This window comes from Cygnus olor, chromosome 1 (assembly GCF_009769625.2).
Source record: "Cygnus olor isolate bCygOlo1 chromosome 1, bCygOlo1.pri.v2, whole genome shotgun sequence".
NCBI classification, from domain to species: domain Eukaryota; kingdom Metazoa; phylum Chordata; class Aves; order Anseriformes; family Anatidae; genus Cygnus; species Cygnus olor.
In genome coordinates, this window is record NC_049169.1 from 193,803,984 (window position 1) to 193,817,271 (window position 13,288).

Genomic DNA, 13,288 nt, shown 5'->3' on the forward strand with positions numbered 1-13,288 from the left:
CATAGAAAAAGAGATGGAAAATGGGCTTTACGTATTTGTCAAGAACAGCTTGTGTTAAATCAGTCTAATTTTTTTTTCTACAAGCAAGAATATAGATATCAGATACTCAAGTCTTGATATGAGCTGGCTGTTGTTTACAAATGCTGACTCCGAGTAGCTCAAATGATATTGTTGCAATCGAGTTATTCACATATGATATCGATTAAAGTACCACAGGCTGTTTTTTTAACCATGTCTTGTAAATAGTTACCAGTAATCAGATGGATGCCTAGCATGAAGTTTCACCTGGTTCTGGGTTTGTTTTATATTTTTCTTAATTACATAAATTTTGGAACAGAGTCTATGTTTATTAACTTTGCAATAGATGTGAAACTGTGAGTGACTGCAAGCATACTGGAGGACAAGATAAGTATTGAAAGTGATTTTGACAAATTGGTCAAACAGTGTGGAAATAATAGATGAAATTCAAAGGAGGATAAGAGCCAAGTTCTACACTTGCACAGGAATAATCTGCTTAAATACAAGATAGAGAACAACTGGTTAGGAAAATCATCTTCACAGAAGGGTCTGAGGTTGTAGCAGACGGCAGCTGGACATGAGTCAACAGTGCTCTCCTTGTGAAAAACACAGCATACCCCCAGGACATGCAGAAAAGGTGGCAGCTCACATAATGTGAAAAAATCTTTTCATGCTGAGGCAGCTGCAATGCTGAGCCCAGTTTTGAGCAAAGCATTTAAAATGAAGAGAGTCCCAAGGAAAATTTCAAAAATGATGAGAGGACTATAAAACTCTACTAAATCAGAAAGACTGAAAAAAAATTAAAGTGTTTGGTCTAAAGAGGAGGAGACTGAGGAGATCTCTGATAACAAAGGATTGCTTAAAAAAAAAAAAAAAAGAGAGAAAAGAATAATCTGTATTTCATGCTAACAACAGTCATTACAACAGATATGGGAGTGAAATTGTATTGAGAAAAATTCAAAGAGGATTTAAAAGACATTTTTCCCTTAGTAAAGATAGTGAAGCACTGAAATAGACTGCAAGGACGAAGAGGAGATGTTGTTTAAGAATAAGTTTAATGAGCATTTGACCATTACTGTAATCTTCCAGGAAAAATAAATAAATAAATAAATAAATCCATTATGTTATCCTATACTATTTTGTATTGACCATGATTACCATTTCTCTGTGATGAGCAAAAATTATCTCATTTTATCTGTACCAAGGTTGTTAACAGCACAGTTATTAAGGTTTAACAGGATCAGCTGCAAGACCAAGTACTCTCTGTCATCCAGTGACAAATAACTATAAGTAGAACTGAAAGAACGATACCCTGATGACATATGAATTGTATCTGAATAGATATATTTATTTTCCATTTATGACCTAGGCCAGTGCCAACGAGAATGCCAATAGAAGTTGTTTGGGTAAGAATCAATGTCAAATAAAGATACAGGAACTGAGGTAGTGTGAGCTAAAAATGTCATCTCCCATTATAACCAGCAGGGATCTATGGCACAACCCAGTGTCCTAGTTTCACTTAGGAGAGAGTTAATTTTCCTCCTAGTAGCTGGTAGGGTGCTATGTTTTGGATTAGGATGAGAAGAGTGCTGATAACATGCTGATGTTTTAATTGTTGTAGAGCAGTGCTTACACCAAGCCAAGGACTTTTCAGCTTCTCGCTCTGTCCTGCCAGTGGGCAGGCTAGGGATGCAGCAGGAGCTGGGAGGGGACAGACCCAGGACAGCTGACCCAAACTGGCCAAAGGGGTATTCCATACCATCTGACGTCATGCTGAACAATATATAGGGGTGGCTAGCCGGGGTGGGGGGGCCGGCTGCTTGGGGATAGGCTGGGCATAGGTCAGCGGGTGGTGAGCAATTGCATTGTTCATCACTTGTTTCATACACATTATCATTATTATTATTATTATTATTATTATTATTATTTTCCTGTCTTAATAAACTGTCTTCATCTCAACTCACAGGCTTCACTTTCCCATTTCTCTCCCCCATCCCAGAGAGGGAGGGGGGAGGGTGAGTGAACGGCTGTGTGGTGTTTAGCTGCTGGCCCGGTTAAACCACAACACCCAGACACCACTTCTGGATATTACAGAGGAAGAAACCACACAAGAATAAGGGTGATACAAGAAATGCAAAATGCTTCTGATTTTTAGAGTTCTCTTCATTATAAAATCATAGAGTTACAGAATGGCTTGGGGTGGAAGGGACCTTAAAGTTCATCTAATTCCAACCCCTGCCATGGGCAGGGACACCTCCCACTAGATCAAGTTGCTCAAAATCCCATCTAACCTGGTCTTGTATCATCATCCTTTCTCAGTTTTTTCCTCCTTTCTTTTGTCTGGATATTGATTAGACTATTTTTTCACATGCTGTAGAAAAGTTTTATGATATTAGCTAAATCCCATTAAATCGTCTCTTAGGATGGGTTATCAATAATAGCAACAGCTTCTGCAAAGTTAATAAAACGCTCATTTTCCTTCAGAGACGTCATTACAGCTTTGCAGTTAGCTATCCTATTTTTGAGCACTGGTGAGCTATTTACCATTAAATCTTTAGGATATGATAGGATTTTATTTGATAGGTGGTGATTTATTCTTTCAGCATCTCAGTGGTATTAAGTGTAATAATGTTACAGATGTGAATTAAAATATCAATGTCTTACACTGCTGCATGGATGAACTAATACTTTCTAGCAAAGCACATTTTGATGTAAATAAAATATGTATATTTTTTAATATCTGTTCCTATTTTCCTAATCATTTAAAGAATATATTCTCTTTTGTGGTTTATAGGGTGTAATTCTTCAAAGTTTTCAGTATCCTATAACCACTTAAAAGCAAAAAATAAACTGCTAAATGCAGTTCATATTGTGTGATAGAAATGCCAAGATGGAAAAACACCTGCATTAAACAACAGTTTTAAAACCAGGTCTCCCATTTGTGCAAAAGTTTGTGATCCAGAATAACTACAGGTGCAGTTTTGCTCCTTGTGCAGATCACTCCTTTCAATATCAGCTTTCTATTCAATTGGTACAATCACACATCAGTGAAGAAAGGCAATGATGCCATCAGTTAATTATGTCTATAAACACATGGCTGTAATGGCTTTATAAAGGGCTTAATAATTGTTCTCTCAGGCAAACTGCAGAGTATGTAGTTCAGCACATGGAATGCAGGCATGAGCAGCATTTAGATATCTTACTTCAAGAAAAAGTACCCAAAACCCCTACACATTGGTGGTTGCATCACTTATCACATACACTAAATTCCTTTCTGAAGGCTCTCTTGGAGTGGAAAGATCAGGCATGTGCGGCATTTTCTCTCTTTAGTCCCCAGAAGGGGGTGTCCCCATTCAAGCTGTTTATTGCAAGTGGCCCTTGCAAGACCTCCAAGAACATTCCTGGCCTCTGGAAGATTCCTAGTAGGCCCTGGCTGAGACCGTAACAGGGTCCATGCTAAGTTGCACTGATTGACAGCCTTGGGATAGTGCTTGCACCAAGGCCTTGCCACTGGCATGGGCACCACCTGCCTATTGCAGACTTTACACAGTCTCCTGTGGCACAAGTGAGGACTAGACCTGGTTTCTGATTCCTTATCTCTGGATTGCATCTAGTATAAACTAGACATTCACTGAAAAAAAAAAAAAAAAAAAAAAAAAAACGAAACAGAAAATGGATAGAGATATCTTAGGTATAGCCATATGCTGTCACATGCACTCCAGGACATTGAAGGAGTCTACACACTACTGTACTGACTGTACGGCCATAATTTCCTTTCACTTATCTGAAGAAAACTCCCAGTTCAGCATGGGACTCTTATGAAACCCCAAACATCCACCAGTGATTGCAAAGGAAGGTTAGGGTCCTGTTTCTGATCCGCTGTATCATCTTGCTACGCAGTGCCTGAGTTGGTGGTGTTTATGAAAATACTCTAGGTCTTGCCTTAGATAAATTGTAGGAAAATAGTTATTTAACAGTTCTGAAGCAGCAGGGGAGAATTTGCTGGCAGAATTACTCTCTGGAGTCACGAAGCCACGGCAATGTTGTTTACTGCAGCTAAAACATTATAGTGAAACATTACCAAACTGTTACTTACAAGCCAAATCCTGTGGTCCTTCCTCACTGTTTTCTGAAGCCTCAATTCAATAAGCACAGGCTTAATTGTTTAGCAGATAAACACTTCTTAAACAGGGATACTTGCTTAAATAGAGATCACACTTCACAGCTCTGATATTACACGTAGTCTCCTAATGCACATGTGCACCTACACAAAAGCATTTAAATTTCAGATGATTATAGGGAACCATCTAACTAATGTATTAGTTGATTAATGTAACCTATTAAATTATTAATGTAACCTATCTGTATAAAAGTCAGGCACCTCAACAAAGGTACTCATCAACATGCAATCAAGTTGGATATAGGCTGCACTCAGACTGAACTGCTGCTGAGTGATCCAGTGGCCCACTGCCTGCTCCCAGTATCCTGATAAACCATATCAAAGACTTGAGGTGACAGATCCTGCCCAGGTGGCATGACTGGCTCCTTCATCATGGATCTGGGACAGGGAGCAAGGCCTGAGCATGATTCTCACCTCATATGGTGCCAGTGCACAGACAGAGCAAGGACTGGGCCAGAGAAACTAGGGAGACTCCGAGTATGCAGCCACAGACGCAGGAACACACCCATTTGAGCAGAAGACAGATACTAAAACAACTGTCCGCTGAGTCTTCTTCTCTGTCTACAATAGCTACAGAAGGAGACTAGAAAACTTTAGACCACACTGCTTTTAAATGTGGGGTGAAATCTATCCAGTTATAATGAAAAAAATAAATATTAAAAAAAAAAAAAAAAAGTCTTATCACTACACTAAGGCTATGTTCTCCCTATTGTCTTGGTACAAGCCCTGTCTGACATCCCTGGCAGATTTGTTATGGACTAAAAGGAATATGAAGAACAGAGAGACAACCTGTTCTTCTCAATCAGTGTGAAACATTAATGCCATGGCTCCAATTTTCCTCTGGGAAAGTTCTGATTTTGCTCAGTTGATTTGAGCAAAGTTATGCCTGATTTACTTCAGCACTTAAGAGATGAAGCCCAGCCCCTTTTCTGAGCACTTCATAGTACAGGTTCAGTACTGCAATCCCCACACTTTCCAATCCAGGCTTATTTCACATACTGCTGAATATCACTTTTTATCACCCAACTACTAATAATGCACAAAGAATCTCCAGCTATCATTTTGTTTTCAAAATGGAAAATAACTGCTTTTAAATCTGGCCTTTCTTTGTATGCTTCCCCTTTAGTCAAAGCTCATATACAGATGATATTAAAGCTTTTCAATGCTATCCTTCCAGACTACACTACCTGTGAGTATGTACAAAGTAAAAGGACTTCAGTATGAAAAATGAATTTAATATACAGTAGGAATAATCTCAGAAACTCAATTAACTTGGCTTCTCAAGGATTACATAGCAAAAATCAATTTTTATTTACCTATTTATTGCCTAAAGTTACCATGTGCTATTCCAAGATGCCCTGGAATTGCTGTCAATAAGAAATGAAAAATCTATTTTTATTTCCATGGGGCTTACTTAGGCAAAAGTGTGCATGTTGGGGCAGATTTTTTGCCAATAAATGTTCTCACTGGAAAATTCATCTTTTAACTTTCCAAATAGTCTGATATATCAGTCAACACATAAAATATTTAGGAGACACCAATAACCTGATTATATCCATTTATATTCACTCCCTCCCTGACACTGCTTTAAGCCCAGTTGCCACTTCAGACACACCGTTAATCAGAGTGACTCATGATCATATTTGCAGAAATCACACAATTACTTAGGTGCAGATTTATTCAAGGATTGAACCCCTCATTAAAAATGCATAAGGCTCTAAAAATACAACAGGCATTGCTAACAATTTTATGCACGATGTCAATTTGATATGGCACGAAACGGACGTGTAAAGAAGATTCACTGCTGATTGGTTTTAGACACCTTTTTCCACCAGGTTTGCAAATAGGCCTGGATGCAGTACCAGCACACATGACACAGTGCCAGCAGCTTTTCATTTTCATTCTTTGCTTGATCAAGTTTAAAGATGACAGCAATAACTCTAAAATTCAAAGTGCTAACAGCTACATGGAAACAATCTAAATTGCATGTACAATGTGCTAAACAGATCTGAACTTGAATACCAAAGTTTTGAAATACTGCTGCGAGTGCGAATAACACATGATAAACAGTGCATGTTCTGTTGTTGCCTGGTTGATCTATCCCAGTTCTCACTGTTAAGTCTTTTAGTTCTTCAGTTGTCTTTCTCAATCCCTGTATGACTTTTTATGAAGTTGAATGTAGGAATTTTTCAGGCTCAATTTATCATTCAGTGGAATGTGAGGCATCAGATCTTTCCTACAAATTTATAGCTGGGTGACTAATAGCTTTTTGTGTTTCAATGACCAGTTCAAACTCAGCCAAGACAGCAACACCAGTAAGTTATGACCACTTGAAACCTGGATACAAACTTCAAAAATGAGTTGATGGTTTCAGCCCAGTTCTTTGTAGACCACTGTTCTCAGCAAACTCTATCAAAATAGACACTAATAACTCAAAGGTTAGACTGGACTAGCAAAATTATTTCATGCATCAAACACACCACATTAGTTCTACAGGTTTGACAAAATAAATGGTTCAGGTTTCATGGAAGTCCTACGAAGATGTGGCCTTTCATCACTTTATAAACACTGGGGATTTACAGGAACGATGTTCTTCAAAGCAAAGAATTTAAAGTAAATGTTTTCTTAATGTTTTTAATACTGATGTTCTGTATCTTTAAAGACAGAATTATGAAGACATATCCATGGCTATGCCAATATGGTACTATGATTCCATAGTAGTCAGATATTTCCTTGACCAACAAAGTATATGACGCTCTGGATGTATACATTGTGCCTGTGCCTAATATATTTAGTATTGCATACATCCCTCAGGAAGGCTTGATGTTTGTTGTACAATATTCCCTGCTTGTACAGTGCTTTACTGAATTCTGCCAAAAACACCTTATGTTAACTGTTATGTTTAAAACTGCAAACTAGGTTGTAATTAAACATATAATAACACTGCTGAGACTTTTTTATGATATGTAGCATACTGAATTTTGGCTTACACTTCATTTAATAAATAGCACTTAGATCTAGGAGACCTGGGTTGTACTTCTGACTCTGTTCTCAAATCTGTGATTTTGGACAATATTTCTGAATGTTAAATTTTCATGATTGAGGTATGATTACAGATAACTAACTGCATATGTAGGCCTTAACTTCAAGGGGCAGTGAGCTCAGCTGGCTGTAAGTAAGGGCCTCTAATTGTACATGCTTAGCAAACCGGAAAATAAGGTCTAAGTTGTCCTGCACTGAAAATATGCATGTATTCCTTCTACTGTCTCGTTTTGTTCCATTTATACACCAGCATTTAAGTTCCACAGTGACTTCCATTCCATGTTAAATATATGATGACATAGATGTTAACATGAGCTAGAAATAAGAAACCTAAATTACCACATAGTAAACTGCAGAAAAACATTTTCAGATGGCTTAAGTCAAGACAAGTTTGGTCACTATATTCAATGGGTGCAAGAGCAAGCTCCACTTGTCTCCTGCCTTGTGGACTACTCTACTCACCAGTAGAGAAAATTGCTTATACTTTCATGTAGAGCATCTCGTAAAGGCATCTTCGTACAAAGTCTGTGCCTATTCTTGTTGTTGTAATATTCTGAAACCCTTTGCATGAGAAACCTGGCATATATTAAGTGGAACACAAAGCATATACCATAACAGAAAATGAATTTGTTTCCTTCTTCAACCTGAGTTAGTTCATAAACCAACCCAAAAGTTGGTTTAAAGAAGCTTAATCTCACCGTGCATGGATGGCGCATGGTGGGTGGGGGAAACAATGGATAAGTAACTCACTAATAAGAGAACTGTTAACTGAAACATGGAGAAAAAAAATCATTAAAGAAAAAAGAGGTGATCTTTACAGAAATAAATAAGGAAATTATTTCTAAACTTAACTTCAAGGAAGATTACCTTCAGGACTTAGGAAGCAGCTTCTCTCTTTCTTCTCCTCACCTTTAAAGCCAAGTTGTCAAACTTAGCTTACAACTAAGTTTGTAAAGTGTTTTCACCTTTCTCTGACCAGAAATACATTGCTGATCTTGCCTCTGTGGACTTCCTGAGATACGTTCCCAGAACTTTCTGGCTGAGTTTCTAGCTCTTGACTGCTCTGAGAGAAGGCTGGCTGAGGCAATACAGACTTCAAAATCTCTTCCTTTCTCCCCAAGTGATGTGGCTGGGCTCACCTTCTTTGCTTTTTGGACAGACAATACTCTGTCTTGTCAGTACAACTTCCATCCATGCAGACTGTGCTGTCTGTGCAGTGCTTGTCCAGAACTGGCTCTGATTAGATGGTTATGATCCTGGGAGGCATTTTGGGTAACAAGCAGTTTCCTCATATCTCCTGCTTCCAAAGTAGGGGGAGGGTATGGACAGGGACATTCCCCTGTTTTGAGAGAGAATAAGTAATTTTGTGTAGCAGTAGGTAAGAGGTCTCTTCCCCTCCTGATAGGGATGGAAAATGCCATAGAAAGAAGAAGTCAATAGAATAACACAAAGAGGCTCATTTTGTCTCTTCATAAATCAGGCTAACCCATAAAGTTATGGATAGTTTTGAGAAGCTGTTCAACATCCAGTTAATTGTGATGAGCGCTTGCAACGAGTTGCACTCAGGTAGTCGGGGAACTGATGCAGAAGGTGTACTCACCATCCAGTCAAAACTGTTCCTATTTTGAATACTCTTAATTTGCTGTTCAGCATAGATTGCCAGGTGTAATTCAACACAGAACTTTGAATAATGAATGGGCCACTGCAAAAAATATGCTCTGTTTAGTGATAATGTGTTAGCTGAAAGTTTATCAGAGAATACTGTGTATAATGTCTTAATCTCCATAACTGCCATGGTCAATTTTCCTATTCAGTGTGTGGTTTGTTACTTTGCTGCAGTGATACAGCCAAGCTAGCACAGAAGTAGCAGAAACCAAAGAAGCTATTTCTGTTCTGTGCAGGCTTCCAAAGCACACCTAATTGTATGTCAGCTACAGGCAGCAGGAGATCATTACATTATTTTTCAGTGTTTTTCCAAATGTCTCAGAAAAATGCTGCTAATGCTTTTCAGGCCTTTTAGAAAATTCATCTCTGTGGTCTAGGCAGTTTCTCTGGTACCCCAAAGGAAGTGCTGTTCTATTGGGTCCCAGCAGTGCACAGAGAAGACAGCTTCATGATATTTCCTGTTGCTCTTGCTTGCTGCAGAGGAGCAACGCTGACACGTTACTGTAGAGAGCAGGGAGTAGCTGGTAAATCCATTTGGGTTTCAGTTTTCTTATATAAGGTACTGCATGGCTGGATATCCTTTTGTACGTTGGGAGTAATTCCAGTGACTGTCACAAATGGTCTGAAATTTGCATCCATCTCGAAGGACAAAATGTAGCCTAAGCAGCAATGATTGCAATTGAGAAACGTTTCAGTGCATATAACTTGATGTGCGACCTGGAAGCTGGCTTGTCGCTGGCTGTTAATATATATTCCTGCAGAGGTCATCAAGGGCACAAACAGGTATTCAAAGAGAGGGCAGGAGACCAAAACTCCTTTTCCTCTACTGAAAGTAAGGGCACGTTACATCTTTATCTCTGGAGAGGATTCAATTTTCTCACTGCTCTCTGCTGTAATTGCTGAGCACGTGTGTGTTCCCCTTGCTGCTGCTTGTTCCCCCACAGACTGCATAGCCTCTCTGAGCATTGTGTTGCTCTGCACTAGTGAGATTTTTCTCCCTGGTAGCTGAGACTCATTTTATAGAGTCTGAGCACCAGCTTGACCGCCCAAGTCTTCCAGGCATCACTCGATGACCCTGTCTTTTCTGATTCTGCCAACATGGGTCATCCCCTGTCCATGCCCATTGCCTGGCAGATACACAGCAGATACCTCTAACAAAGTGTTGTTGTGTTGGGTCACAGGCATTAACATTTGCTTCTGTGCCCCATCTTTGACCTTACAATGCTGTGCATTTTTAAGACTGCAATCATGTCAAAAGACTGATGTCATTTCAGAGCAAAACAGTGGAAAAAATGGGGTCAGAGTGAAAGCTTTTATTCCAGTATAAATAACTGAAATAACAACACAGGCACTCCCAAGCCTTGACAAAGCACTTCTCTTTGCATGCATGTTTACTTTCCTTTTTAATAAAATGTGCTCTGTTCCCAAATTCCCACTTATGTCATGGAAGTGTTAGAATTGGATGAGATATGTATTAACCTCTTGAAGGATTAGTGATCCTCTAACACAGATTTTAGTAGCTCATTAGTGTAAAAGGAAGTATTGCTGTACTTATGGGACATAAACATGATTCATATTCAAAAATAATATAGTGCTTTGAGTTGCATTGCTAACTCCCTCTGGCTAAAAGGGCAAAGTGCAGCCATTAAAAAGCAGAAACCAAGAAAATACAGACAAGTGAATCTGACCTGAGCAATATGTAGGCAAACTCATCACTGGAGGAGGTCAGATTGTTTTACAGGTGTAAATGGGTGCACTTCTGTGGGCTTAACTATAGCTATTCAGGTTTACAGCAGCCAAGAATCTGACCCCAAATGTTTGAGCAGTTTGGTACACAGCGGGTAGAAGAGAAATCTCCTGTCCATCATTTAGTTGTATCGAGCACTTGAACTATTCAAATTTTTAATGTCTCCAGCTCACACTGTAGCCCCAAAGAAGAAAATGGGCAAGTAACCAAAACAATGAAATCTAGTCAACAAATGGGAGTAAATTTTAATTTAAGCCATTTGCTCTGGCTGTTTCCTCTGTGGCCAGATCATTCCCTGAGTATATCTGACTCAAAAGTCCCTTTGGCAGACCTATGGATGTAGTTGCTTTGAAGACTATATTGCCTGTAAGCCACTGATGAGCTAATCACCACTGTCTATCCAGCAAGAGTTGGTGTAAAACAGTTTGTTTGGTATTGCTCTTTGCTGAGTAACTTACCTTATCTAATGCATCTGTCTTTTTGGTATATTCTGCGATGGACTCCAGAACCTGCCTAGTAACATTTGCTCTGGCACTTTGGAGGAGGTATTCATATATTCAGCGCCTCTCTTGGTGTTTTGAAGCAACTGGGAAAAAAAGGATGCTCTACACAGCTCACCTCTGTCCATATGTGTTCCTGTAAAGTATCCTGCTCTTGGAAGAACTTAATGATCTGATTCCTTTCCTTCTCTCCTTTTTACAATCTTTTTACTATACTCCCCTTTACTATACTCCCCTTCTTCCCTACACATTTATTTTTTTTTTTAATTTTGAATGCATACGTTTTAAAGTCTACTGATTGGTGTTGGGAGACATAACAGATAACGATTGTTTCCAAATGGAATTTCCAAGTATGGTTTCCTAACGATGGTGTTGTGACTACATTTATTTCCCAAACAAAAAAGTTGTGTTTCCTTCAAAAATCAAATTGCGTAGATAAACAGAGCTTATAGTAGATAGTTGAAATTATTTTTTTCTCTAAGAAGTTCAGACTCAGCAAAAAAAAAAAATTAAGTTCTAAACAGAATGTTGGAGACACTGTTGCAATTGCTTGATATGCCATTAGCCTGGGAGATCAAGCTGACTGTCATGTGTAATTAATATATTGCGATGAATGCACTGGATGGTGTCAGTTGCTAGGAAGAACTTGTGCTAACCATCATCATTGATACTGCATGTTTTTTCAATTTCAGCTTGTGGTTAACTGATTCAACATTAAACTCCCCTTTACTTTTGCTCTGTATTGCAGAGATGAATTGTTTTGTGGGCAGAGAGCAACAGAGTATTGATCTACAAGCCAAATCTTTCTACCCACCTTTTACATGCCTTTTTGCTTACTACATGGCTGAGTAAATTAAACCTATCTGCTACTGTAAGCTTCTATTTCAATATAAATCTCTCCTTTTATCTTAAGCTCTTTATCAAGGTCTTAACAGTGAATTCTGTTCATTCAGTTATTCCTGTTTGTTCAGATTCACCAGTTCTAGGATTCTTCTTGTCAGACAGTATCTGCTTCAGTAGGATCAGAATTATTTAGCAGCTTTGAAAATGCTACTGTCATTTATTTTAGGAGTCAGCTGTCTTAGAAGGACCAGGAAAGGCCAAAGTAGTTTGCATTTATTGGCAAACTATCGCCTGTGTTAGTACTGACTTTTAATTTGACTGCAAAGATGAGAAAGTAAACATTATTTTGGAAAGTTTAGTCAATAGATGTTGTTGACAGATTTTTTTTTCTGTATTTAGAAAAGAATAAGCCAAATGTTAAAAGTGAAATCCATATGCCACCCTCCTCCTCCCCCCTCCAAAAAAAAAAGAGGAAAAAAAAGGCCAATACTTTTAAAGACTTAAATACACAAGCTGAAACAACGAAACAATGGAAGGCTGTAAATAATATCCTCAAAAATGCCAGGGGAACAAGGTTGGCCACTATGTGCAGATATTTACATAATTAAAGCCCTTGAAATATACTGTTTCACTAACATAAGAGCAAGGTGATGGCTTAAAACACTGTCCAACAGTAACCATCTCAGGAAAAATACAAAGTGTTTCTGTAAGTCAGAGAAGTGAAAGACTTCAGTATGAATCCAGAAAGATTCAGTGTGCATGAGTTGTGCTTTGCAATGGAAGTTTGGAAAAATAGACCTGCCTCTGCTCACAGAAGGAGAACATGTAATTGCCAGTGATGAACACCAGGTTGAATCAACATGATTCTCAGGTCTGTGCACCCATCTTCCTTTGCTGTTACGGCAAGAAGGACTAGGTAAAAAAAATGCTATTGAGAAGTCTAAAGTTTTTCAACAGAAATGATTCGAAATTCCACATTTGGTGGTTAAATAAACATACCATTCATCCAGAAAGAGAAAAGGAATCAAAGTGAAAACAGCTTCTTCTGTATTTTGTAGAGTATAAATAGTGTAGAGTGGAAGGGAATGAAACACCAGTACCTGCTGATTTTAATGGACTTGCATCTGATTTGCACTTCCATAAATACAGACCATAGAATCATAGAATCATAGAATCACTCGGGTTGGAAGAGACCTTAAAGATCATCTAACTCCAACCCCCTTGCCATAGGCAGGGACATCACCCACCAGATCAGGTTAGCCAAGGTCCTATCCAGCTTGGCCTTGATTTTCA